This window comes from Hyaena hyaena, unplaced genomic scaffold, assembly GCF_003009895.1.
Source record: "Hyaena hyaena isolate Hyena2069 unplaced genomic scaffold, ASM300989v1 scaffold_765, whole genome shotgun sequence".
In the NCBI taxonomy this organism is placed as follows: domain Eukaryota; kingdom Metazoa; phylum Chordata; class Mammalia; order Carnivora; family Hyaenidae; genus Hyaena; species Hyaena hyaena.
The window spans coordinates 307,678-330,564 of NW_024081399.1; positions in this window are offsets into that span (position 1 = coordinate 307,678).

Below are 22,887 nucleotides of genomic sequence, written 5' to 3' on the forward strand. Positions count from 1 at the left end.
CCATGTAAGTCAGGTGTTGAAACCTCTTTCCAGATGAAGAAAATAAGGCTTCTTCCATGAAATGGACAGTAGGGGCTATATTCAGGGAGAGGTCAGGAGGTGGGGGGCTTAGGGACAGTACCATTTCCTCCTTTTCGGCACCACCAGGCCAGCCAAGTGAGTACAACTTTGGCAGTTTCTACAGGAGCTTTGCTAGTATTAAACAGAAAAATCCAATTCTCACTGTCATTTGATGTAGGGACCTTTAAACCTTCTGAGCCTACTTAGCTTGCCATAGACCGTCTGTCTAATAAGAAAATAGACTTCCAACTTTCAAGCCGTCCCCATATAAAAGCTGCACCACGAACAGAAGATGTAGAACACCTAATTATTGCCCAACAACTATAATTTGCATAGGATAATATAGTATATTAAGTTCTTCTCTGTCTCCTTCCAACTATATTAAATTCAGCCTGAAGGTTGCACTTCTGGTAAAAAATTACAGCTTTTCTCTCAGTGAAAGTGCTTGGTGCCCAAGCACTTATTAAAACTAGAATTCCTAAGAGGCACATTTGAAAAGCGAGAAGTGCAGTTGTTGGCACTAATGGGAAAGAAGCTGTGCTTTCATCCCCACATTCTTTTTACTTGAAAAGAGGACGGGGACATTGGAAGATGCGAGAAACACCACGACTGGCTCTCTGAACCAGATGTGGTCGTGTCCCGGTACAGATAGATACATGCGACTACATCAAAAATACCAGTACCTTCCTCTCAGGCTAAGATCGCGTTACTTTCAGTTTAATTCTGACTATTTAATCTAAGGAAGCTTCACAAAAAAAAAAAAAATTATCTCCATTCCATGTGAGAAAAATGCACGTTCCGGCAGTGGGAGTTCTGATTATACTCTTGATTCGAGAACCACAAGCCTTAGCACAGCCTCTGCTGTCCGTGGCATCAGTCTCTTCATTCTTGTTGACACAGAATATTCCCTTTGATCTCACTAGATTACAGCTGTTTCCTACTATGCCTGCATCTTGTCTGTGTGTCTTACTGTTTATATATATATATATATATATATATATTTTTTTTTTTTTTTTTTCCAAAGCCACTGTGGCTTTTACACTTCTGTTCCAAACTCTGCCTCCAGCACGGGAGTGGTCAGCCAGCTTCCAGCATGGAATAATACATAGTATTCGTTACAAGAGACTCCTCAGGATTCATTCATCTGATGGACATCACAGTCATTACATAGAACTGACTTGACGCTATATCACTAAAACGTGTTAAGACTCTCTGATGCTGAAGATCGCATTTGCAGAAGTGATTGTTGGAAGGTATCGCCCGGCTCTGAGATGACGCGGTGTCTGGTTCTCAAAGGACCAGCAGAAGGTATTGACCTTCTGGGTCATTACTCAGGCTTCCTTGCCCGTGGCTTAGATCTGTCCTCAAAGATAGCAGGTCCAGGCTCCTGGGCTCCTGGCTTCTGTCTTCTGCTTTCAATAGCTTCCCGGCTTTCTGCTGGTTCTCTGAAGTACAGAGATGGGCTGGTGGCTGAGAGTCTAACCAAAAGCTCTATCTGTCTGTCGAGGATGTCTGTCGAGGAGCAGATGGTAGGCTTACCCAAATGGGGAGCTGTAGGGTGTAATGGAGAGAACGTGTGCTTTGCTAACAGGCCAGGGTTCAAATCTCAGCTCTGCCACAAATCGACGGGATTTACTTGTTAACTTATCTGCCCTTCAGTGTCCTCATTTATGAAACGTGGATAATTACACATACCTTGTGGAGTTGGAAGAATGAAAGGTTATAACGTGTGAAAGCATGTCAGAGGGTACCCAGAATACAATAGGCACTTAATACATGTTAATGTTGTAGGTTAACCTCAAGCACGGTTAAATACTAACATGCTATTTCTGCTTCTGTAAATCTGCTCCGCAAGCTTGTACTTCCCTGTTCTGGCTGACCACACCCACACCCTGTACGCAAGGTTACAGAGCACCACGTCACCATTCTACCCTGGTGGTCTGTCACGTAGTCACTACCCCACGGCTTCTCAAATGTCTAACTATGGTTGGTCATTTCAAGACAAAGAACTTAAAAGTGATTGGTCTCTGCCAAAACTAACACCTGAGTGTCACATTGCAATTGGTTACCATGGTATGCCGCAGAATGTAATTGGTTAGCTAAATAATGACATATTCTGCCTTGCTGAGATCCATATAAGTTCACAGCCACCTTTGTTCGGGGCCATTCTCTGCATTTCTCCATGAGATCAGGAGATCAGGTTTGGCCCGGCCATAAATAAAATCTTGCCTTGTTTCTATTTGTCGTTTGGTGGTCTCTTTGACAATCACCCTGTTTCAGTTCATCTATTCTTCTCACCCAAGAATTAGGAAGAATATGATTTTCCCTGCTTTTCTCAAACCAAACAACACAGTGGCTTTTAAACTTTGTTTTGGGGTAGAGCCTTTTACCTTTCCCAAGAGGGTGGCTTACATGGAAACTCACACGAAAAAAAATGAATTAAAGTAGGATTCTGGAGCCCACCCAGGTGGTCTTTCGCTCATCGCCCTCAGTGGTCTCAGACATTTCCAGGCAACCCGGTTGGAAACCCAGTGAATGTTCATGTCTCCCCACCCCACCCCACCCCCAAAATCAAAAGTGGAAGCCCTAATCCCCAAAGAGATGGTCTTTGGGGGTATTTGGCCTTTGGGAAGTAACTGGGCTTCGACAAGGTCATTGGAGGGAGCACCCACAATGGGATCGTGCCTTTATAAGGGGATGAAGAGAGCAGAGCACTGTCTCTGCCATATGAGGGCGCGGCAAGTAGGCAGTCGTCTGCAGCCAGGAAGAGGGCTCTCAACAGAAGATACCCGTGCCGGCACCCAGTGTGTGCTGTTCATTAGAGCAGCTCGAACTGACTTTGGAATACTTGAAAAGTGCCATGTAAAGTGCAACATGACACCAAGACATCAGTTATTTTTATTATAGGTTCATGTGAGTCTGGGGAGTGGGGATGGAAGAGAGGCGATGAGGGAGCATGGAGGCACCCGAGGGAAAATCTGGTGTGGTCTGGGCCAGCCAGGCACCGATGAGCGGGGCGGACTTTGCGGGTATTTGTGTCGTTGCACAGATCAGCACACTTAGAACGGCCCCACCCTCTGCTTAATGTGTTGCTGCCACCATCCCGAAATCATAGCGATTTGTGACCCAGGTGCTCTGCATTTTCATCCAGGAGCTGCCCCACAAGTTCTGTAACTGTTCGCATCCCGTAAGTTTTCTAGAATTCTGACTACGTGTTCTTGCTTCACTCTCAGATGGGAGTATGCTATTATATGGCAGCTAGATCCTACCTTGAGTTCACTCCTTTGCTTCCCTCTTGAAACAGGTGGCCATTGTACGTGAGTCCTGACTTTCTCCTGCTGTTGATCCTTCTGTGCTCATTTCACTCCTGAGCCTAAGCATCGCCAAATCATTTTACTGCTAAATATGAATGAAATTAGCAGTACTTGGGACAGTGGAATAGACACACTGATTGTTTTCATCAGTGTTTTCCTCTGTGAAATCAGGGGAGTTTTCTCTAATCTAGGACACAGGACCATCGGGCGACAAGGTGATACCTGTAAGATTGTTCATGCCTCTGTTAGAGCCATGAAAGTGCAAAATGCCTCCTTAGGTTTGAGGAGGGTTTTTTTTTTTTTCCTCCTGTATCTATCTTGATCCCTGGGAGTGATCATACAAGTATTCATCTGAGCCAGGTCATTTTGTTTTAACGTTTATTTATTTTTGAGAGACAGAGCACAAGTCGGGGAGGGGCAGAGAGAGAGGGAGACACAGAATCCGAAGCAGGCTGCAGGCTCCGAGCTGTCAGCACAGAGCCCAACGCGGGGCTTCAACCCACCGACTGTAAGATCATGACCTGAGCAGAAGTCGGACGCTCAACCGACTAAGCCCCCCAGGCATCCTGCCAGGTCATTTTTAAAGATTGAACAGAGGTGCTATCATTATTAATAATGACGCCATTTCCCCAGTTGTAAGCCTAGACTGCCCTGGGAAGTCTAAGACTATGGTCACTCTGTCAGTATCTTCGGTGATGATTTTTTTTTTTCTCGAGGTTTGCTCAGGGAGAAAATGATGGAGTTAGTTTAATAATGTTCTTTTGAATCTGGACCTGATGATCACAGCGAAAAGAGCAACAGTCATTTAAGGAGAAGCACGTTGCTACAGACAGCACAGTTTTCTTCCTAGAGACTGTGACACACACGGGCTTTAATGTATCAGAGCTCCCATCTGTCAGGAACAGTGACTTTACACGTGAAAACATGACTTGATCCATATGACCCATCTTATCTAATATAGACCAGAGAGTATGATGCTGTTTTACTATAACACTATTTCTTTCAACACTGTTAGCAATGAGAGTGGCAAGTGTTCAGATGTGATTCACCCTCTACATGCTGCGCGATGTTTCTAAAACAAAAGGCAGGCCACACTGAGTCTTAGCCACGTACCCTTCAGTGGTGGCCCATTGTTCTTAGGAGCAAGGGAGTTTCTGATCAGGCAGGAATCCATACTCGGTGTGGACGCATCAGTGTGGACAAAGATGAGGGTGATGGAGTGCAGGCGAGAGGGACAAGGTGAGGTTTTATCTGCATTACGGGAGCTCCCTACAGTGCCCACTCCTCCTCCTCCTCCTCCTTTTAGTGGGGGGGGGGACACTTTTTAGGCTCATTTGCCCTTCCTGCCACTGATTGCAGTGTCCTTGAGTTTTCCTTTGAAAACTTGTGAGAGCTGGGCATGTTCAGTTGCCACAGGGAGGTTTTGTCTCTGAAATTGCTTTCTGATTTTCACACATCTCTAAGGCTTCAGTGGGAGGGATGGACAGTCCCCTCTTCACAGCGTGGATCAGTGAGATCCACCAGGTGACCAAGAAAGGATCACAACCTTATCACAACTATACACATGTTACTTTGAAAGGGTTTTCTGAAGCAGTAAAACAAAAATGTGGAATAAGTTGAATGTCACTAGACTTCTGGATTTAGTCAGTGCAATAGCCCAAGTGTTAGTGGTGGTCTACGTGTTACCCCATGACCTGTTTGCTGGCTGTGTCGCTGCCCTCATTCTTACTGTTTCACCCTTCCTTTTCTGTGGTGGGCTGAGAGTGTCCTCCTCTGGGGGATAAAAAGGAAAAAAATGGCCTTCCCTAAAGATACCCATGGAAAAGATGTGATTAAATTAAGGATCCTGAAAGGAGGAGCTTATCCCAGGTTATTCCAATGGGCCCAATGTAATCACAGGGTTCCTGACAGAGCAAGGAATAGATCCTGCCCTGGGGCTGCTGCTGGGAGCGTGGTACCACTAACACCTTGATTTGGGCCTTCTGGCCTCCAGAGCTGTGACAGACTGAATATTTTTAAAGCCACCGCGTTTGTTGGTACCTTGTGACAGTAGTCCTGGCAAAGTAATACCATCACACCCGCACTATTTAAAATAGGCCCCTTGGCATTCCTTAACATTCTTACCCTATTTTCTCCCTCTTCATTGTACTCATTCCCCATGTGACACGCTATTTTGTGTATTCACTCTTTTATTATTGTTCGCGTCTGGTTGTCTCTGTACCCAGTAGGGGACTCGCTCCACACTGTCAGGGTTTTCTGCCTATATTGTTTATTGCTGAATCCCCGATGCATAGAATGGTGCCTCCGCACCTAGGACAAGCCCAGTACATGGAAACTTTCGGCGAGCATTTGTTAAACTATGAATCATCTAACACCAGAGACAGAAAGAAATAGCGAGAGAGGAAGCATTTTAGAACCTATCGGTCATGCTCCTCAGACTGTCCTTACCACTACCTGTGAAACTTTCCTGCCCCCAGCAAATCATCTCATTTCTTTTTTGACACATCTTGGAGTTTGAGGAAAGACTTTGAGTTGCACGTCATGTATCACAGGTGACTGTAACTATTTTTGGGGTCATATATTTACTTAACAAGTTTTTAAAAATCAAAGGGAAGTTATCAAGTGTTTTCTTGTGTAGCGTGCTGAAATCCTAAGCACAGGCTTCCTAAGCAAACAAACGCTCTGCGAGGCGCCTGGGTGGCTCCTTGGGATAAGCATCTGACTTCAGCTCAGGTCATGCATGATCTCAGCGCTAGTGAGTTCAAGCCCCACAGCGGGCTGTGTGCTGACACCCAGAGCCTGGAGCCTGCTTCGGGTTCTGTGCCTCCCCCTCTCTCTGCCCCTACCCTGCTTGCGCTCTGTCTGTCTGTCTCTTTCTTTCAAAAAGAAATAAGCATTAAAAATATCTAAACACTCAGCATATATGACCAAAAAAAAAAAAAAAAAAGATGACTGTATTTATTTTTAAGAGACCGCGCTTTTTCTTCTGTTTTGGCGAATGTCAGCAAGAAGCACAAAAAGAAATCTCCAGAGCCACCCCTCCCCCCATGTGCTTCTACCTTGCGGCGACCATGTGACTCAGGTTAATTTCAGGGCTGTTTACAGCTCTGGTGGATAAAGAGAAAAGACAGAAATGCACAGTATCCGCAAGGCAGCCAGCAAGTTATGCAAGCAAAGGTTAGCCAGAGGCAGAGTTCCCCAGTGAACACGGAGGGGGAATCCAACAGACTCCTTCATTTCTGTCTGAAAGCAAAGCACGGTATTGTTTGAGTTCCTTGGTTCCATTTTGGGTGGGAGATTTGTGCCAGAGCCACCAAAGTAAGTTGGAGGACAGCCGAGAAAGGATTCCAAGATTGTAAACTACACTCCAGCCCAAGCCTGTGTCGCTGCCGATGCCAAGAATTTCTTGATGAATATCAGTCACCACCCTTAACGTTGCTATTATACAATGTCAAATGGAAGGGTCAGAGGCAGACCCTTGATGACTTTGAAGCGTGCTTTGGTGCAATAGAGCTTCTCCTAAACTGAAAAGCTGAATCTGCTCAAAAGCGAAAAGGGCTGGAATAATATATGAAATTCTTGTGTTTTGATGTTGCAAGAGTTTACATAAATTTTTGCCTTAAGCATTGGAAGAATACGTATACTATTTGGGACCAATTCCTATAAATATTTATGAGTAGACCGGACTAATTAGGGAAAAGAAATGGTGGAAATAATTGTTTTAATTGTTGCACCATTACTCTTTTTGAAACAAAATCGGTTAATTGAAAAAGTGATGTAGATACAGAAAAGAACGCATTAGTGTGCAGCGTGATGATTTTTTCCACAGTAAAAGGATCCCATAACTACCGCTCGGGTCAGAAACTAGAACACTAAGTACCGCTGACGCCCCCTCCTAGTCACTACCCTCTTTTCCTCCCTAAAGGTATCTTCTTTTTTAAAAGAAAATGTTTATTTATTTGTTTTTGAGAGAGGCAGAGGTGGCACAAGTGAGGGAGGGGCAGATAGAAAGGGAGAGAGAGAATCCCAAGCAGGCTCCGTGCCGCCAGCTCAGAGCCCAACACGGGGCTGGAACTCATGAAACCGTATGATCATGACCTGAGCCGAAACCAAGAGTTGGACGCTTAACCAACTGAGCCACCCAGGCGCACTCCCCAAAGGTATCTTCTTACTTTTTTCTTTTTTTACAACAAAACACGTACACTGTAATTCACATCTACCACTGAAAGCTCTACAGAGATTGATGCTATGATTTCAACTTACCCACCATCAGGTTCATCAGGCATTCCATTTTGTTGTTCTTAAGGTTAGGGAGCTGTACAATTTGATCTGAGAAAGCTTCGGTTTCCCTCAACCCTGCTCACTTCATGTGCTCTATTACACATGATTTCAAATAAGAAATCCATCTTCCTTTTTCTCAAATTAAAGATGTGCTAGTAGCCAGGGCGCCTGGGTGGCTTAATCAGTTAAGCATCCGACTTCGGCTCAGGTCATGGTCTCACAGTTCATAGGTTCGAGCCCCAGCATCAGGCTCTGTGCTGGCAGCTCGGAGCCTGGAATGTGATCTGGATTCTGTGCCTCCCTCTCTGCCCCTCCACCACTTGCACTCCATCTCTCTCTCTCTCTCTCAAAAATAAATATTCAAAAAAAATTTTATTGTGCTAGTAACCAAACACTACAAAACAGAGCAGAATACACATGCACACACACCCTGAAAAAAACAAAGCAAAACAGCACGACACCAAAAAACCACCCATTTTAGTTTAAGATTATGACTTTAGTTTTGAGCCTTAAAACAGTAAGTAAAACAATATTTTCAAAAGGACGAAAATACCTGAACTCTGTCCTGTTAAATAAGAGTGAGCTGAGACATTAGGACATTTGAGCTAAAAAGTCCTTGTCCACTTTCCTGTTAGTCACTGAATTTTTTTTTACATAATAAAGGGCATTAAGTGTAGGTACAAGACCCCACTGAAACCCCATCTTCGTGCCATGAGTTCATTTCAATAATATCCATCAGACATATGTGACAATGACAAACTGCCTAATGCTTCTGTAATGTTCATGGCATCTCCAGGTACCTGCCACCGAGAAGGATCTGAGGACAAATGCACGAGTGAAAGGAAAACACAGAGGTGCCAGGGCATCTGGGGGGCTCAGTCATTTACTGCCCACCTTTAGCTCAGGTCATGATCTCCCAGTTCGTGAGTTCGAGCCCCGCATCAGGCTCTCTGCTGTCCACACCCAGCCCACTTGGGAATCTTCTGTCTTCCTCTCTCTGCCCCTCCCCTCTCCTCAAAAATAAACATTTAAAAAACACACAGAGATGCCACATCCAGACTATAATTTCCTCTATGAATAGCAAGGTTTTCAATTGATTTAAAAAAAAAGGTTAATTGTGCAGAGGGAGTCACGTCAAAGGGCTTAGACACAAGGCCTCAGAGGCCCCAGATCATTGCCTGTCACGCTTTGAGAATGGCTTTGCCTTTCCTGTGCTAGCCACAAGGTAGTTTCCACATGCTGTTTTTATGCCTATGTACTTGAACATCGAAGAATAAAGTCATCTGAAAGATGTTAAGTAACCACACTCTAAAGATACTTGCCACCGAGCAAGTCTAATGGTTCCTCTGGCATTGAGTCCTGCAGTGAGAAAATTCTGGCATCTCTGCAGGGAGAGCTGCTGATACACGGATGAGACTGAACATTCTCCTTCGGTTGAAGCCCTTCTCACTCGATTTCTGAAAGATGGATCTTTTTTGATCAGCTCTGTCATTTATGTAAAGCTCAAGTTGTATGTAAGGAAATCTGAGCCCGGATCTTTGAGATACTATTTCTGCATGGAAACACTTATCACCTTGGTGTCTGTAACATCTGGGCCCGTTGTTCTTGCTGGCATTGTCTTGGATTTTTTAGTTTTTATGTTTCCTCTGATCCCAAAGCAAAGCTTCCTTCAGTGAAGTTAGAACTGAGATAACAAGTGCCATGCACTTCGCCAGAGTGTTTTCTTCAGTCCCTTCTTACACATTCCATGTCCCACTGGAAGGACGTCACCTGTAGCTACAGGTGCGCAATGTCGCTCTAGGACTGACACCACCCCGGTCACGGCCACCTCAGGACCTCCTATCTTAACGTCTTTTTGATTGGTTCGGTCTGATTTTAAATTCTAAGTAGAGTCACACATTACGTTCTCTTTAGTGTTTGATTTCTCTCAATGAAGTTTACGTTTGTGAGATCCGTCTGTGTTCCTGCTTCTGATGGCAGTTCATTCATTTTCATTTCTGTGTAACTTGTTGTTTTAATAATATACCATCTTTTATTCAGGTCTTTCATGATTTATGAACATTCGGGTTGTTTCTAGCCCCCAGATACTACAAACAGTAAACATCTGCATAGGTATATGTGGAATGTACATGGTGGAGTGAAATTCAAATTGCTGAGTCACGGGATATGAGTGCATCCAGCTTTGATCGAGACACTGCCCAAGAGTTTTCCAATGTGGCCATAGCACTTGCCACTCAGGTACAAGCAGTGCACGAAAGCTCCAGTTACTCCACGTCTTTGTTGATGCTTTGTATTGTGATCTGTTTTGAGTCATTCCGGTATACATATGGTGGTAGCATTGTATCAGAATTTGTTCACAGAGGGTCGTGACACTGAGGCTTTTCTTTCCAGGAAGGAACTTTATTCCTGCCGGGACCGCTTAGCTGGGTTTGTACCCAAAGAACTGAGCCCCGAAAGCCACGTGGCATAGTTTTTTTTATATATTTCTTTTGCTTCTTTGTATCCCATATATGGTAACACACAAACATGCAGTCTGATTAAGGGGTCTCATGTTACAAGGTCGTGAGGAATGTCGTCAAGGACAGGTTGCCTTGAGTTTTGTTGTTGTTTTTTTTTCCTTAGGGAGGGGGGACTCATTGCAGTTTTATTTCTCTTATGATTAATCATGTTGAGTATTTTTACCTGTGCCTACTCCTTTATTTGTTTATGTGCTTTACTGATGAGTTGGATACCCCCTTTTTTGTCATTTGTGTATATGTGTGACATGGGTGTGTGTGTGTGTGTGTGAGTGTGTGTGTGTGTGAGAGAGAGAGAGAGAGAGAGATTGGGAGACAAAGATTAAGTGGACCAAAGTCACAGTGTGTATCCAATTGCAAGCAGGAAAGGCAAAAACCACCAGTGTACATAAGGTGTTTTGAAAGCATTAGGATTGGTACCGACAGAGTTTAACTGACCATCTACACATGATTTGTTATTTACCTAACAAGTGTTACATTGTCTCTATTTGAGTTCAATGCAGAAAGGTGTGTTTTGGGAGGTGGGAGAGTCGCAATTGACAAGAGTCAAAAGTTCATGTTGTTCTGAGAAGTAAAACAGGAGATAGGCACAGACCGTACCTCTTCAATATCCTTCTGACTTTATTTCGAGTGACTCTGTTATCAGTGCTAAGTCTATTTCGAGCGACTCTGTTAGCAGTGCTAAGTCCATTTTGCAATCTTCTTTCACATCTCCCCTTTTGGACAGAGATCTTTCGGTCAGGAAAGCATGACAGATCAATGTCATTAGTTTCATAGTTGGTTGAGATTTCATAGGTTCAACAAGTGTGCTAGATTAGAGTCTTACAGTCATACTTTGGCAGAAAGGAGGTTTGAGGAAATAAGGTCTAGATATCAATTAAGTTCTCATTTCTTTTAGTTAAAGCCTAGATCTGGTGAATTGTTTTGAGCCTTTGAGCAGCGATCACTATGACATTTTGAGTAGTGGTACGGCAATGGGAAATACACAACATAAGCAATTGAAAATACCCTATAAGGCATAAATTAAAATAATAAGCCAGCTAAAAATATCGGAAAACCTAAAATTAAACCATCCTGGGGTGAAACTTGAATGTTCCTTTAAGGATGTGGCTAGTTTGAGTGACTTAGTGGTTTCTAATTCTACCTGCAGAGAGGTGTTTATCCAAGTACATATCCCTTAGATGCACAGAGCAAGCCAGACATGTTGACAGTATTTATAGATTTATTAACAGACATGAAGGGGAGGTGAGCTCAAGTCAGGAATCAGTTTTATTAAGTTAGCAAGCTGGAGCCGGGTGGGGGGCGAGGCGCACAGGAATAGTGTTGAATAAGAAAGCCTTTCAGAGTAGTGAATTCTTTTTTTTTTTAAACGTTATTTATTTTTGAGAGAGAGAGAGAGAGAACATGAGCAGGGGAGGGGCAGAGAAAGAAGGAGACACAGGGTCCGAAGCAGGCTCCAGGCTCTGAGCTGTCAGCACAGAGCCTGACACGGGGTTCGAACCCACGAACTATGAGATCATGACCTGAGCTGAAGTTGGAGGCTTAACCAACTGAGCCACCCAGGTGCCACCAGACTGAGCCACCCAGGTGCCACCAGAGTAGTGAATTCTTATCAGGAAATGATGGGTCCGTGCATTTGCGTTGCAGATACAAGTAAGAGCCTGGAAATCCACCTCCCAGGAGTCTAATGGTCTTGTACTAGAGAAGGAAAAAAGGTGGATAGGGCCAAGGGTGCTAAGAGAAAGCATGGAATAGGAGTTTGGGGGCCGAAAACTTGAATTCGATAGGCTATAGCAGAAGGCTTCTTACCAAAGTTACAGTAAAGCTGGGAATATTTGAAAAGTTAGAGATAGGCATAATTATTGGGTCGTTATTTTTTTTGCAAAACTTCCAGTGGGGAAATGATGGCAGATCCAACAGTCAGATAGATTCCCAGACCAAACTAGGGATTGTGATGTTTGAACAATAACGTTATCCTTCTGGGGTTAGGGCGGTAATAAGACCAGGGAGGAAAACTAATAAAATTAAAAACCCAATAATGTTGGGAAGACGTAAAGGCAGAAAAGAACAACAATAAGTATACAGAAAGCTTTCAGATTTTGGTTACCACTAGTGCAAAAGTCCCACTGAGTGTAAACTAGCAAAAATTATAAGAATTCATACACAGAGAAACAATAATCCAAAACTCCAAGTTTAGGAGTTTCCATTGAAATTTTGGCAGTTATGGGGACGCCTGGGTGGCTCAGTCAGTTGAGCGTCTGACGTCTGCTCAGGTCATGATCTCACAGTTTGTGGGTTCGAGCCCTGCATTGGGCTCAGTGCTGATGGCTCAGAGCCTGGAGCCTGCTTCAGATTCTATGTGTGTGTGTGTGTGTGTGTGTGTGTGTGTGTGTGTGTGCCCCCCCCCTTGCTTACACTTGCTCTCTCTCTCTCAAGAATAAATATTTAAAAATTTTTAAATTCTGGCAGTTAGGAAGGAATTATTGTGCTAGCCTGGTCCTGACTCTTGGGAAAGCAGTCACCTCAGATGTCATCTGCTTCTTTTTCTTTGATATAGTCAGTTTGAGGTCTCCAGTTCATTTAGTAGTCCATTTGGATGTTGGAGCCTTTTTTAAAAAAATGATAAACGTGGGGCGCCTGGGTGGCTTAGTCGGTTAAGCGTCCGACTTCCGCTCAGGTCATGATCTCACGGTTCGTGGGTTCGAGCCCCGCGTCGGGCTCTGTGCTGACTGCCAGTTCAGAGCCTGGAGCCTGTTTCAGTCTGTGACTCCCTCTCTCTCTGACCCTCCCCTGCTCACGCTGTCTCTCTCTCTCTCTCCTAGAAATAAATAAATTAAAAAAAAATGATAAACGTGAATCCATGAGTCAACGCCTTCTAGTTCAGTGGTGCAAGGACTGGTTAGCAAGAAGTGGTGTGGTCCCTCCCAGTGAGGCTGGAGGGGGCCTTTGTGAATGTGTCTTTTCTAATAAGTCGTGTCTTGGGGTTGAAGCCTGTGATGTTTGATGTCTGTGTCTCTGGCAGCGCACTGTGGGAAGTATATCCCCTGTTATCAGCTCTGGATCAAAGGGAGCAGAAGCTAGGTATATTTGGCATCGTGCGACAAGGAGAACAGATTGTCATCCACCTTATATCAGAAATTGAGGAATTTCATATAATTTTTGAACACTTGTATTAACACGTACCTGTGTACATACTCCCTAAAGAAGGTTTGGTACTACTTTTAGTTGACAATGCTTCCCATGTAATTTAACATCTCAAATAAGCCTGAGTAGTTCAATTAGTGCTTTGAAATGTCCCAGGGACCCTCTGAAAAGAATATCCCAAAGTTTCTTCCAAGTCAAAAGACTTCATTTATAATTTGATTTTGGGAAGTTTGTCGAAAGGATCAAAAGGTTTGGACACTTGGCTAAATAGGATGAGAGAAATGTATGAAACAATACTTCGTTATCTGCTTAAAACCCAAGTGACAAAAAGATTTCAAGGACAAATACAGAAGATTACATAGCTGTAAAAGCCTTAGTTTTTGTTTTTGTGTTTAATAGAGGAGACTCAGTTTTTCAAAGTTATCAAAGATGTGATAAAGACAAAACACAGAATCCTTATTTCCCTGGTGGGTTCCATTAACAGCAAAAAAGCTTTGCTTTTAATTTCTTATCCTGAACAAACTGATAATCTAAGAAAATTGTGTTGTTTTAACAGAAAGAAAACCAAACTCTACTTTTGTGTCAGTACCCTATTGAGTTCATTTTTCAAAACCTATAAATAAATCCATTCAATCTTTGCCAGCTTTGACCATGCAACATAAAATTCCTTTTCTGCAAGCTTTCTCCAACTTCCTATTCCATTTGACTTTATCCTTGTTCTTTCCCTTTCCAAAATAACCAGCTTTACTTTAGGACAAAATCCCTTCCGTTTTACCTCAACAAAATGCATTTCCATTCCTCATAACTTCTTTTCCCAAAAACACACATCCTATTTTCCTGCACACATTTCATACACAATCATTTTCTTTCATCCTTCTTGTTTTTAGTTGTTTTATTTTTATATATATCAACTAGAATTCTTAACCCTTAGGATCTTTAATTCTCAGTGAAAACTGAGAAGTAAGCAATTGTGGACTAGCATATTTATGAATACGTTTTATAATTTTTGGACTGTGTTGCTTTCTCAGTGTGGTGTAAAACATGTTCACCAATAGCCCCAAATATCCTTAGTTTCTCTATAATAAGAAGCCAAAAGTGGATAAACCTATGTTCGGTAATTGATGTTGTAGTATTTTATCTTGTTTAGAAAATGCAATGTTATTTATCGCTCTAAGATTCTATGCAAATCTCCACCCCCTTCCGTGTGGCCTGTGGATAGGAGGATGGGGGCATTACAGGGACTAGTATAGGGATGATCAATTTCTTGAAAAAAGTCATCAATGGTAGGTTTGATTCCTTGGATTGCCTCCAGACATAATAACCATTGTTTGATATTTAGCAAAGGCTTTCTTTCGTCCATCTGGACTTTAATGGGTGGTACAGGATGAATACCCCCAATATCAATGGCATTTTTTTGAACCAAGAGTTTCAGGCATAGAATCAAAGAGGGGTTCTGAGTGAGGGTGTTTTAGGGAAAGAATGGGGATAGATATTAGGATGTCAAGATTTTCTTGAAGGCTTGGATTTGGAGGTTCAATATTTAAAAATATTTCCCCCTTTTGGGAAAAGGAGTTGTGTGTCTGGCGGGCTTCAAGACAATCTTGACGCAGTAAATGACTAAATGCTGAAAGGATCAGGAGGAACACATGGTGTCAATGAATGGGTCCCAGTTGGATGGAATGGGGAGGAATGTGAAAACAGGTCCAGGGGGATTAGAGACTCCAAACATCTGCACAGTTTGAGTACTCCAAGGAGGGGGTTAGGAGTGGCTTCAACCGATTTTTCTAATTTGTACAGCCTTTTCAGAAAGGTCCGAGTTAGCTTCCAAAAGTTTGTAGTTAACTGCCTGAAGGGCAGCAACCGTTTCAGCATTTTTCTTGGAGATGCCAATTAAAATAAGTCTTCCACTCGTTTTGTTTGCTTTTATAATCCTGTGCGTACAAATAAACTAATTTCAGGGCATCCAAAGGGCCCCATATGGCCAAGGAAGTTTTAAATCATCCTGGGTAATGAGAGTCTAACAGGACAAAGACAATTTACAGCAAGAAGGACCATATTCCTTGAACAGAAATCCTGCAGGAGTTCTAGTGGGGGCGCTGATGATCAAAAGTGCCTCCTTAGAAGATTCCCCATACGTGAGTACTCGCTAAGAACCTGAAACCCAAATATTTCACTCAAAATGAGTGAAGATGGAATCCTCCCTTTAGAAATGAATGAGGACAGAAACTGGCAACAGAGGGCACTCAAATAAAGGCCTGAACCTCACCACGGTGGGAGAATCGGAACCAAGACATAGGAAGAGTAAATGTCTCCTTTTATGGTACCTTTTAAAACACACCTTCATGGGGCGCCTGGGTGGCTCAGTCAGTTAAGCGTCTGGCTCTTGATTTCATGAGATAGAGCCCCGTGTGGTACTCAAGGGCTCACAGAGCAGAGGCTGCTTGGGATTCTCACTCTCCCTCACTCTCTGCCCTCCTGCTCACCCCCATCCCCGCTCAGTCTGTCTCTCAAAATAAATAGACATTTAAGTAATAAATAAATAAGCAAACAAAAAAATAAATAAAGCTTCATAAAATTCACCCATCACAAGTATATGGTTGAATGTTTCCCAGTAAGTTTACAGAGCTGTGCAGCAATACCAAAATTCAGTTGTAGAGCATTTCCATTGCCCCAAAGGGCCCCTTATGCTGATTTGCAATTAAGCCCCATTACTGCCCCTAGCTTCAAGCAACCGCTGATCTGATGTTTCCTCCTGAACTTTGCCTTTTCTAGGATGCCAAGAGAGTAGAAACATGCATTATGTTGGCTTTTGTTTTCTGCCTTTCTGAACTTACCGTAATGATTTTGAGCCACCTTTATTGTTTAATGTATCCTTAGTGCCTCCATTTTTATTGCTAAATGATATTCCACTGTAAGGATGTTCCAAGGTCCATACAATCCTTGTACCGAAGGTTGCTTGATCCAATGACCATTTATTTGGGAGGTATTTAGTTTGTTTCCAGTTCTTGGTGATTGCAACAGAGCTACTATAAAATTCTGCATACAGGCTTTGTGTGAATATTGGTTTTCATTTTACTTGAGTGGATACTTTGGAGTGGGCTCATTGAGTCATATAGTATGTATATGCCTAACATCAAAAAAATTAACCAACTTTTTTTTGATGTTTATTTATTTTTGAGAGACAGAGAGAGACAGAGTGTGAGTGAGAGAGGGGCAGAGAGAGAGGGAGACACAATCCAAAGCAGGCTCCAGGCTCTGAGCTGTCAGCACAGAGCCCGACACAGGGCTGGAACTCATGAACTGCCAGATCATGACCTGATCCTAAGTCGGACGCTCAACTGACTGAGCCACCCAGGCGCCCTGAACCAACTTTTTTTTTTTTTTAAGTGGCTGGTAACATTTTCCAGTGTATTGGAAGAATATTGGAAGGCCAGAAGTGTATTGGAATTCTCATCTTTGCCAGCCCTTGGTGGTTTCATATTTTTTCTTATTTTTTAAGTTTGTCTAATAGGGGTATAGTGGTATCTCATTGTGAGTTTAATTTGCCAGTGACTAATGACGTTGAGCATCTTTTCCTGTGCTTAATTACCATCCATATATTTTCTTTGTTGAAGTGTTTACTCCACTATTTTGCCCATTTTAAAAAGTTTTTGAGTTGTTTATGTTCTCATTATTAAGTTCTGAGAATTCTTAATATATTCTAGCTACAAGGACTTTATCAGATATGTGATTTGCAAATATTTTCTCTCTGTGGCTTATCTTTTCCTTCTCTTATGAGTGTCTTTTGAAGAGTAGAATTCTTAATTTTGGTGAAGTCAAATTCATCACTTGTCTTCTTGGGAATTGTGTTTTGGTGGTATGCCATACAAGAAGTCTTGGCTTAACCTAGGGCCACAAAATATTCTTCTATATCTTCTTCTACAGAATTTATTGTTTTTAGGTTTTATATTTAGAACTATGAGTACCTTTGAATTAGTTTCAAATATGGTGCAGAAGTTCCTTTTTCCCCAAGGTATAGCCTGTGACTCCAGCGCCACTTGGTAAAATCCTGTCCTTTGTTGCATTGCCTTTGGAACCTTGCCAAACAATGGTTGAATATATTTGTGTGCAACAATAGTTGAGTATATTTGTGTGCATCAATTTGTGGGCTTTCTGCTCTGCTCCGTTGATCCATATTTCTACTCCATCTGTATATATCTGTAGCATTTTTAGAGTACCAGACTATTTTGATATGTGTAGCTTTATAGTAAGTTTGGAAATCAGATCACTGGAGCCCTCCAAATTTGTTGTTTATTTCCAAAGTGCTTTTTCTCTTCAAGTTCCTCTGTTCATCCAAATAAATTTTACAGTGAGCTTGCCAATTTCTATTTTAAAAAATCGTACTGCGATTTTGATTGGAATTGCATCTACAGATAACTCGGGAGATTTGAAATTTGAACAGCGAGTCCTCCAATCCATGGACATGTTTCACTGATTTAGGTTTTCTTTTATTTTTTCTCATCAGCATTTCTAATTTTCAATATACTGATCCTGCACAAGTATACTATGAATTTAATGTTTTCAATACTACCGTAGGTTGTATTATTCCTTTTAAAATTCGATTTCCAATGATTTATTGCTAATATGTAAACAAAATATTTTGTATCATAAATTTATATCTTGCAACCTTGCTAAACTCAGTCATCAGTCCTAAGAGCATTTTTGAGTCCCTTTTGAGATTTTCGACATAAGCATGTCATCTGTGAAGAATCCAATTTTCTAATTCTTTTCTAATCCAATTTTGCCTTTCCAAAAGGCATTTAGAAATGTACAGTGTTGAGCATGGGTGGTATATGGTGGTGATTATAGGTGGTGACAGCAAACACCTTTTCTTCTTCCTGATCTTAGGGGGAAGGTATGCAGTCTTTCACTAATCAGTGGGTTAATTGAAGATCTTATTTAAGATATTCTTTATCAGGTTAAATAATCAGCTCTGTCAGTTTTTGTTTCCTCCATTTTAAAATTCTACTATTAAATCCATTCACATTTAAGGTTGTTAGCCACGTTGGAGAAACGACCCCTTCATCATTAGTGAGTGATTAAACTATCTAAATCTAGAGTTAAATTCTTTTAAATATTTTGGAGAGAATCTTTTCTTGTACTTATTTGCATTACCTACAGACAAAGCATGTAATTTCATCTCTAGTCTCTTCTTACAGTTTATACCATATTAATCTTCTTTCACCCCACTTGGATCAAGCCATTTATGAGTTTTAAAAATAGCCAACAGGGGCACCTGGGTGACTCAGTCGATTAAGGGTCCAACTTGATCGAAGCTCAGATCATGATCTCATGGTTCGTGAGTTCAAGACCCCCATTAGCTCCAAAGTGACAGCACAGAGCCTGCTTGGGATTCCCTCTTTCCCTCTCTCTCTGCCCGTCCCCTGCTCATGCTCTCCCTGTCTCTTTCAAAATAAATAAACTTAAAAAAAAAAACTTTGACACCAACACTACCTATTGAGTTGATATGCAACACTCTCTTCTTTGTGACTCTAAATAACCTTAATTTTTCACCACTCCCTTATTCTCTGTTTAAAGTAGATGAACTAGTGTTATCTAGAACACGGATCACTTCCCTAACAACTCAGCATCCATCTGTAGCAAAATTATTGATCTAAATGCCATGAAATCTTCTGTAAAAAAAAAAAAATGTGCTCCTTATTCTTGAGAAGATAAAATCTAATGTCAACAAAAAATATGGAAATAGGCCTAGACTAGAAGGTAGAGCAAGCCTGCATCATGAAAAGAATTGGCGGGGCAGAAGGGCAAGATAGAGCTCTGTCAGCAGCTTCAATGGAAAATGGCTCATGCATATGACTTTTTCAGAATCCAAAGTTATTCTGTGATCTGTCAGTTCCAGGAGACTAAAGGGTCGAGAGCAAACAGTTTTAGGGGTTTGAAATGGCATTTCTACTTAACATTCTTGTTCAGAGATAAATCTGGCTTAGATTCCAGTCTGTATTAAAGTATGACTGAATATTAATTGTCTTAAATTATGTATTTGGACAATAATTTATTCATATGAAATCTAGACCCAAATATGAAATTCAGCACAATAATTAAGAATAGGAACCCCAAGAACCTCATGCTTCAGGCATTTAGCATCTGATATAATTCTGCATACTTATAAGGTGCACGAATGACTGTGAAAACAGGGAGTGGATACAATGTATCCCTCTAATTAGAAAAGAACAGGTCTATAAAAGTATTATTAAAATAAATTGAAGAAAGAAACTGATTTTTTAGATGCTTGTGTATTTTGGATGCTTTTAATCTTTCATCTTAACCTTTTCAGCAATGATTTGGTGGACTTCAGAACCCATGAGACTACTTATCTGTCAAATGGGTTGTTTTATAAATTATAATTAATTATGGACTCCAGAGCCCAGTGTCAAAACAAAGGAGGAAGTACAAGGTTTCTCTTCATTTCTGGCAAAAGTGATTTTTTTTCTTTAGCAGCTTTTTATTTTAATCCCAGTCAGTTCCACACAGTGTAATATTAGCTTCAGGTAAAGAATTTAGTGATTCATCACATACATACAACACCCAGTGCTCATCACATCAAATGCCCTCCTGAATACGCATCACTCATTTAGCCTGTCCCCCTGTGCACCTCCCCTCCAATAATCTTCATTTTGTTCTCAATAGTGAAGACTCTGTTTTCTGGTTTGCCTTTCTATTCTCCCTCACTATCTTCATCTGTTTTGTGTCTTAACTTCCACATATGAGTGAAATCATATGGTACTTGTATTTCTCTGACTGACTTTTTCGCTTCGCATGATACTCTCTAGCTCCACCCGTGTTATTGCAAATGGCAAGATTTCGTTCTTTCTTATGGCTGATTTACATAGATATATAATTTAACATATATATAACTTAATATATAAATTAATATATATAAATTAAAAGTGGGCAAAAAACCTGAACAGACAGCTCATCAAAGAATATATGTAGATGACAGGTAAGCATAGGAAAAGATATCCAACATCGTATAACATTAAGGAATTGCAAATCAGATAAACAATGTGATACCACAAGATATCACAGAGCACAAGTTTTTAATTTTAATGAAGCCTACCTTATTACTTATTTCTTTCATACATCTTATCTTTGGCATTGCATCTAAAAAGTCATCGACACACCCAAGGTCAATTAGGTTTTCCTCTGTGTTGTCTTCTAGGAATTTTATCATTTCATGCTGTGTATTTAGGTCTGTGATCCATTTTAAGTTAATTTTTTGTAAAGAGTGTAAGATCTGTTTCTAGATTCATCTGTTTTGCACGTGGATGTCCAGTTGTTCCAGCCCCATTTGCTGAAAAGATAATATTTACTCTGGGATCTTTGAGCCATTTCCTCAACTGTCTGAGCTTTATTTCCTCAGCTATAGACGTGATATAAGAATAATATCTATCTCACAGGGCTGTTGAGAAGATTGGTACAGGGTAGGTGTTCATAAAACAAATGTCAATAGCTGAATTGTTATGATTATTATCAGAGTTTCCAGCAAGGCTCAGATAGGCCAAATAGAGCACTGTCCCTGTGGAGTCAGCATGTGAGAGAGACAGACAGAGAGAGAGAGAGAGAGAGAGAGACAGAGAGCGTGTGCACAAGAGCACACTTGTGGATGGATCGGTCCTGAAGAGTCACAACCTATGGTATGTTATTGAACTACGATGGACAGGAGAGTATTATCATGGGAAAAGCCTAGATCATAACCCAAAGAGAGAACCGATGGGGTAGACAGTTGAGTGGGCAAAGCAGAAACACCATGATAAAAACAGGTTGAAAATTGGAAGCCAGGAGAAACAGAAAATTGAGTGCAGAGTATGACGGCCGGTGCAGAGAGGAAATCTAGTCTCTAATGCTGGGCGTGTCGTAAGATTTTACTTGACTGATTTGGCTGATTTGGCCAGAACCAGCATACCTCCTTCCAGACACTGTGCGGGCTCCACCAGTACCCCTTCCAGAATATCATGTATCTGATTTAGTGAACCCCTGAGCACAACAATCCATCTCATCTCCTGTGTACTTAATCCTTCCCAGGACCAACCACAGAGAGCAGTGGCTCACGGGGTGCAAGAAAAATTTATCTCCTATTGCCACACATTCATCCTTCCTTTTTGCCTTGGAATGCAAGAGGCTTGGTCATCATTAAATAGAAATACTATCTTAGATGTGCAATCCGAGGAAATAATTTTTCTCAACCTATTGGACTGAAAAATACTTAGTCTTATGAAAGGATAGAATGGTAGCCCCCGTGGCTTAGCTTCTTACATTAATACTCCCTATGGGTTAATGTGCTATTAATATGGCAAAAAAAAAAAAAAAAAAGGAAAAAAACCCTTTAAATAGCAGCTCGTGCCTCTTTTTGATTTCTCTCCTGCAAAAGCTGATTTACTGTGTGTTTCTTCCATCTGGCAGGAAGCTAATCTGAATATGAATCAATCCTTGCAAAAAATAACTGCAGGAAATTTTAGACATTCATAACTTTCCACAGTGGGTTTTTTTTTTCTTTAACAATAGCATTTTTGTCATTCTTTCAGTGGAGCAAAGTTTTTCAACTGAAATTATGTATGACTATTAAAAGAATGGTGCCCCTTCTCCCTCAGTGCCTCCTTTACTGTTTACAGACTCACACTGCTCATAGTCTAGGTATTTGCACATAAATGGGTAATTGCTGTGATCCCCAAAAGTTTTAATCATGAGAGGAAAACAGATTAATGTGGTGCAAAACGATCCAAAAAAACCATTCTCAAATATCTGATTCTTCTTGCATTGCAGTATACTTTGGAATAATGCCAGTTTCCTCTAACATTGACTGTGCCAACTAATATTTCAGGTGCTATGGGGAAAAATACCACTGCCTTATCAAACAAGGCTTGATTTTCTTTTTTTTTTTTCTTTTTTTTTTTTTTTTTAGCAAGGAACTCCTAGCTATTTTCAAAATCAGTGCCTCCCGACCGTTCCCACATCATGGCACACCAAGAAAATTCTGTTTACCCTGGGGGTAAGTACACAGGGCTGCTTAGGAAGAAGGTAGCCAACCTAGGGACTCCAGCTGCCCCAGGCCACCCCAAGATGGAGGGCATAAATAGCCCGTCACACCCTGTAACCTACTTTCAGCACATGAAGACTGTTCGAGGAAACCTGTTCCCAGAAGTAAGAATTAGGGAAGGAAAATGTGCACCAAGTGAAACCGGAGGAAACATCATCGAGACTAATGCATGAGTGGCTTTGGCAGAATTTCCAGACGAGAGTGAAGTGGGCAAGGTACTCCGTTCTCATCTGATGGACCAAGTACAATTGATGAACCCAGTGTTTTACAAAATGGATTTCATAGAATGCTAGTTTTCCATGAGATATTAATAGATACCAAAGCTGTTTCCCCCCTGCGGTCTGTTTGGAACCCATTGGGCCAAACAGAGTTCATTACTGTAGGACTTTCTGAGTTCTTTCACACACTAGTGTGCTTTGTGCATCTCCAGAAAGAGATAGCTGATCTGCAACGTATGGTTATGTATACCCTGCACTGC